We start from the raw sequence: 6,048 nt of genomic DNA, 5'->3' as shown, positions 1-6,048 counted from the left end.
GCCAGTGTCCTCCAGCCCATGCAGAAGTACAAACACCAAGGAACCTGCAGCATCTCTGTGCAGCTCCTAAGGAATGAGGTCTTGGGTTAAATCCAGGAGAAATAGGACTCAGTGCACAAAGCTACTGATTTGACAAAGGACAGAAAAGGCACATTTCAGAAGAAGGTTTAAATAAATAAATAACAAGCTGAACTCTGCCAAGTTTCCCTTTCTTCAGCAGATCTTGGGACTGCCAATACTGTGCCGAACAAAAGTGATCAGTTTGTCTCCTTCACGCTGACAATAAATCCAATCGCACTTTGGGTGGGTAAATAGAATCGATTCAGTCCCTGCAGCATCGTCCTCTTCTGCGCTCGGCTGCAGCCCAGCTCCCTAATCAGCCATGCTAACAGGGGAAAACAGGCAGATTTCACTCCCCGCATTTACCTGCTGATTGCAGAGCTATCTTTGTCATTAGGGGTAAATTAATCAAGGGAGGTGAATGTTTTCGACAAGCTGCACTGTTAACTCAGAAAGAGAAAACAAAAACAAAATTAGTGGTATTGAGGGAGAGCCAGGCACTTACTGGGCAGAGCAAAGAAGAAAAATCCTCCAGCAAGCAAGAAAATCACTTACACATTAATCCTAACTCTGAACAAACTTGAGAAGAGGGATCCCTGGCTGGGTGGCGAGTCCTGAGAGCAGCCGGGCTGCATTGGCCCTGGCCTCCCTGCACGTTGTCCCCAGGGACCGGGCTGTCCCAAAAGCCAAGAAGTCCTGGATGGGCCCCAATGGTACCGAGACGATTGCACCTGCATTGCCTTGGGGGACACCCCTTAGCCCAGCGGGACTTCTCTCTCCCCCTGCAGCCTTCCTTGGGAAAGGGCCTTCACTCCACACTCGGTCTCACCTCTCAGCGTGGGGGACCCAGGAATGGAGCCGTTTGCAGCTATTCATAATTCCAGACCAGATGCAGCTGAACCATCGTCCAGTTAAGAGGAGAAGATCAACCCAGATTTAAGAGGCAACGAGGCCTCCATAATTCTTCCAACAAGCACTGCACAGCTGGATTTATACCTGCATATTGGCCTCAGGAAACAGATATAACTTGCAGCACTGGCACTGCCCGCTCTGCAATGCCCCTTACCTGTGAAGTTTAGCGATCACATTTGAAATCCGGGCCGGAGAGACCTGGGATCCAGAGTGCAGCTCCCAGTTTAGATCTAAGCACCAATAGCAGGAAAGAATTTTTTTTTAATTATTTTTCCCCTCTTTTTGTCTTTGAAATCTTGTCAGTATATCAACACACTTGATAAGGGCAGTGTTGTAGTTACACTTCTTTAATTAAGTGAATAATTAAAAAGAAGTTGATCATCAATTAGTTAATTAAATAATTAATCCATTTTACTTTCATACCCTTTTTTTGTTAATCACTGTGGCTTCGGTAATGAGCCTCCTCCGGGTTGCTAAGCAACCGCCGCCTCGTTTAAACAGGCAGCAGCTGCCGCCCGTCCGCGCCGCGCGCAGGGGCGGCCCGGGCCCGCCGCCCCCGCCCGCCCTCCCGGGGGGCCGCGGGTTCGAGCCCCCGCTCCGGCTCGTCGCTGTCCCTGCTTTGGCAATAGCGACTGAACAGAACCAAACCCCGTGCTCTCTCCAAAATAAAATGGAAGTGTTTACGAACTCTGCTGATGCCCAGACCTCTCTTGTTGTGCTTCGGAGCGTGGGGTGTTTCTTTTTTTTTTTTTTTTTTTTTTTGGGGGGGGGGGGGGGCGCAAAGCATGGTTTCTTGGGCCCGAGGGTGAAGCGAACCCCCACCTCGGTTCGTCCTCGCCGTGCTCCTAGTCCGGGGACAGTCCTCGGGCCTGGATGGGTGCCCCTGCGGTGGGCCAGGGCTTCGCAACGTCCCTCCCGCTCCAGAGCCTTCCGCCTCCTCCCGTGCCGGCAGGTACCTCCAGGCCCTGCCCTCGCCCCAGCCCGCACCCCGTGCCTCAGTTTCCCCTCAAGGGGCAATGGGCCCCCCGACGGCTCTGCCGGGTGGGCCAGGACCGCGGCCGCCGGGGCCGTGCAGGCAGCGAGGAGCCGGGCTCGCTTCCCCGCCGCAGCCGGCAGCTCTCTTCCCTCCTCTCTGCTTCCTTATTCTCCAGAGTTCTTCTCTTTTTTTATTATTATTAGTATTTTTTTCCTATGTTGCCAATTGTTTCTCTGCCCCGAGGCCAACCTGTAAATGAGATGTTACATCTGCACCGAGCTAAGTAAACACTTTATAAATGAATAAATAAGTGAATAAATAACGAAATAGTAATGTCTGCTCGGATGCGAGACGGGCGCTGCGGCTTCACAGGGGGCAGCGGGGTCGGGCTGGGCGCAGGGCGGGCGACCCCCGAGCAGCCCCCGGCCCTCTAAACGCCACCCGGGTGGGGACAGAGGGGACAAGGGGCCCGGGGTGGGAGGCGAGACGGGTCCCTCCGACACCGCGAGGGTCCCGGCTACCCCAGGGATCCCCGGGGGGTGGTTCGGGCTCAGCTTTCTCCTCCGGACTCCGGCGGGGGAAATGGGGTGGGAGCCGAGGCAGGACCGACCCCTTCCCAGCAGCCCGGGCTGAACTTTGTAATTACAACGGATAACGAGAACAAATGCGAGGAGCACTCATTGAGTAACTGATATCAATTATGGAAGCAGGCTTTTGAGCCTGGAATAAATGATAGGGGAATTGGCCTGAGAGGGAGTGGGAACAGACATGTTATTATTTACGCCAGATTAAGAAAAGTATCCAATTTGCTGGCCATCTCCTTCCGCTGGGAATCGGCATCAATTTTATTATTGTTCCTCAGATTTTAATATTCTCTAAATGAATTACGATCGAGCTAGGTAGTTAGTCAATAGTTTAATGCAATTAATTAACTTCCCATCGCTTGGTTATCTCTGCCCCGGCCCCCTTTGCTGGCTTATCCCACTGCAGGGCAGCAGTTTGTTCGCAGTGAATCAGGGCGCAGGTTGCGCGGCTGCGGGCGCGGCTGCGGTGCGGGTTCCTGCATGTGCGTGTTGACTCTTTGGTGCCTAGATTTTTTTTCCCCCACTGTTCCGTGCATTGTACGACATAACTAGAACTGAAGCAGTACATTTCTTCAAACAATGCCTCCCCGATTCCATTTGTAATGGAATTGGAGGGAGAAAATGTAATTGTGTGTTAAACATGAGGCAGCCATACATGAAGATAAGCAGGGCTGAGTGACTGGATATGGAAATCCGGCGCGGGGACTAGATACTGGAGGTCTATTTTGGAGTTAAATGGCTCATAAAAAAAAAAGAAAAAGAAAAAGAAAAAGGAGATTGACGTTTATTTATTTATTTGCCCGACCATCTAGAGCTTCGCGTGTGGCACCGCACCTCGGGGGGAGAAATGCTAGGGGTGAGTTGGCTGGAGTGTTGCTCTCTTGCCCAGGGGGCTGGTGGAGAGGTGGAAAAGCCGAGGGAGAAGAGCGAGCCGGCGGGCGAACCCCATCGCTGCGGGCCCCGCCATCCCGCCCCACGGAGAGCCCAAGGGCAGGGAGCCTCTGGAGCCGACCCCTTTGGAGCGACTTCTGCGGCTCAGGTCAGGACAAAACTGACCGGGTTTGCCCTCCCCGTCGGAGCGGAGCAGGAGAGCCCAGGGGTGGGATGCGCCCAGGAGCCGCGGGATTGCACAAAGACGACCCGAAAATGCGCACAAGGAACCCAGGGGTGCGGAGGAAACTCGGCAGGGGGTATATAGGGGGAAGGATCCCTAAGCCCCCGCGCAGAGACACCCGACGGCAGTGGCCGTCAGTCGCCCCTGAGCCCCGTCGTCCTCGTCGCGGAGCCCTGGCCCGGCCCGTAGCACCCCCCAGGCAGCAGGGCCCCCCCAGGCAGTGGGGACCGTTCCCCGGGGAGCCCCGCGGCGAGGCCGCCCCTTCCCAGCCGCACATCTGGGAACGTCGTTAGAGCCGCCCCGCTCAGGAAGTTTTTCACACTTCACGTCTCATTAAGCGCAGGTCTCGGATTCCTTGGGAAAGGGCGACGGGCGGGAGGGCGCCCGCGGCCGCCGGCCCGGGGGACCCGCGGGCCGCAGCTGTCGAGGGACGACCGAGCCCGGGGTGGGGGGCGGCGCCGTCCGCGCCCCCTCCCGCAGCCGTCAGTGAGGGGACCCCCGCGGGGGCGGCCCTTTGGGGACCCCCAGGTGTGGCAAGGAGAGAGCGGAGACACCGCGGAGCTTCCCCTCCCCGGACCTCCGTCCGCTGCCCCGACGGGGCTCGGCCGCCGCGACAAGGGACTTGGGCTGCCCCGACCTTCCCTCTCCCTTCTCCGGCCTCCACAGGAAGAGTCCGCGGGTGCGCAGAGGAGCCCGCAGCCGAAATCACAGGCGCTTCCCATGGGCTCGACGGCGCGGCCTCCACAGGGTATCGCCTTCGCGGGAGGGCGCAGGGATTCCCCCTAGCATCTTAAATATTTGAAAGGGGGTTGTTCTGTACTTACAGAGAGCGAAATTAAAAAGAAACGGTAAAATATTTGAAAATGAAGTGCATTATGTTTAATAAATTTAAAATGAACAAAGGCTGCTATATTGCCAGCAATATCATTTCTTGCCCAAGGGCATTAATAAAGACTGAAAGGTTTGGGGGAAAAAAACGCACAATATTTTCTATTAAAATTCTACGGTGCGTTTCAATATTAAAAGGATAGGTGATGAATTTTCAGTGTTACTCAGACGGGGTCAGCGACTAATTTCATTTCTTTCTGGTCAGCATTCTGTCGATAATTAATCAAAAGCAGAGTTTCTTAATGAAACACTTTTCATAAGGTGATAATTAGCAGGAAAGACGCGGAGTGCAGACAGTCACTGGTAGCTGTCTAATAACCAGAATGAAATCAGGGCTGGGTCCAGGGAGTTAAGCAAGAGCTCAAAAAAAAAAAAAAAAAAAAAAAAAAAAAGGGAAGAAGGGGGAGCCACCTTGTGCAGAGCCCAGACAGGGCTATGTTTTTCAGCCCGGTTCCCATCGCTTTTAATCCTGGATCGCTGATTTTGTCACCTGGATCGGGGTGGTTTTGCCGCCCGGGTCCGGGCGCGCAGCCCCGCGCACCCTCTGCCCAGGTTTTGGGGCGCGCAGGGAAGGGGACGTTTCCCCTCCTTGCAGCTTGGAGCTGAAAGAAAGAAGTTGGTGCCGAGGACATGGCCCTGCCCGGGCCTCTATCCAGGTCACCCCCGCGAAAATTACGTGGAAAGATCAAATGAAGCCAAGGAGGAAAATTAGCAGCGATCTGTGAAAGCTCTGAGGTTCGGGAGGGCTCGTGCTCCGGCCAGGAAAGTCTCTGGTAACAATTACACAGACACTCCGCGCATAAACAAAAGATATTAGACCCTGGAATGATATTAAACAATGTAAAATTAACCGAAAGTTGTAATAAGTGAGGGATTAAAAAGGACCTGGCATTAATTCATGACTATGAAGAGAGCCCAGTAGAATGGGGAGAGAGGTGTGCTGAGCCTTTAATTAATATTTGGCTGGAGCGTACCTTATTCATAATATTCATTGATGTAATTACTCCACAAACAGACAGGGATAATTTGTTTAGATAGATAAAAATAACCTTCAGGTGAGATTTGAAATACAAAACCAATCTATCCTCTGCATCTAGTCTGGCACTTAAACAGAAAACCTTTCAATGGGCTTTTTCTCCTATTAATATTTTTTTAATCCGAACATGAATGACAGGTACCGCTTTCCTACGATGTCGGGGTTTTTATTATGAATTTCTCCTGAAATGCTGTAAACTTTCAGATAAAGCTGAGAGGCAGGAGGCTGTTGAGTAGATGAGATTATTGATAGTTATTGAAAGTATCCAAATAGGATTTAGAAATCGGGCTCCTGCGCCTTTAATAGAATTCCAGATAATCTTTTATCACAACAAGACACCCATAGAATTATTTAAACAGATTGGACTATTCCAGCAGCAAATTTCAATTATTCTAATGCTTTAATAAATGTGTTGTGTGTGTATTAAATTCAAGCTTCTTAATCCAAATTTTACGATTTAACTGCTCTGATTTTTCAT

This window comes from Tinamus guttatus, unplaced genomic scaffold (assembly GCF_059628265.1).
Source record: "Tinamus guttatus ecotype Peru unplaced genomic scaffold, ASM5962826v1 Tinamus_guttatus_pri_ptg000330l, whole genome shotgun sequence".
Lineage (NCBI taxonomy): Eukaryota > Metazoa > Chordata > Aves > Tinamiformes > Tinamidae > Tinamus > Tinamus guttatus.
This window is presented reverse-complemented; position numbering follows the sequence as displayed.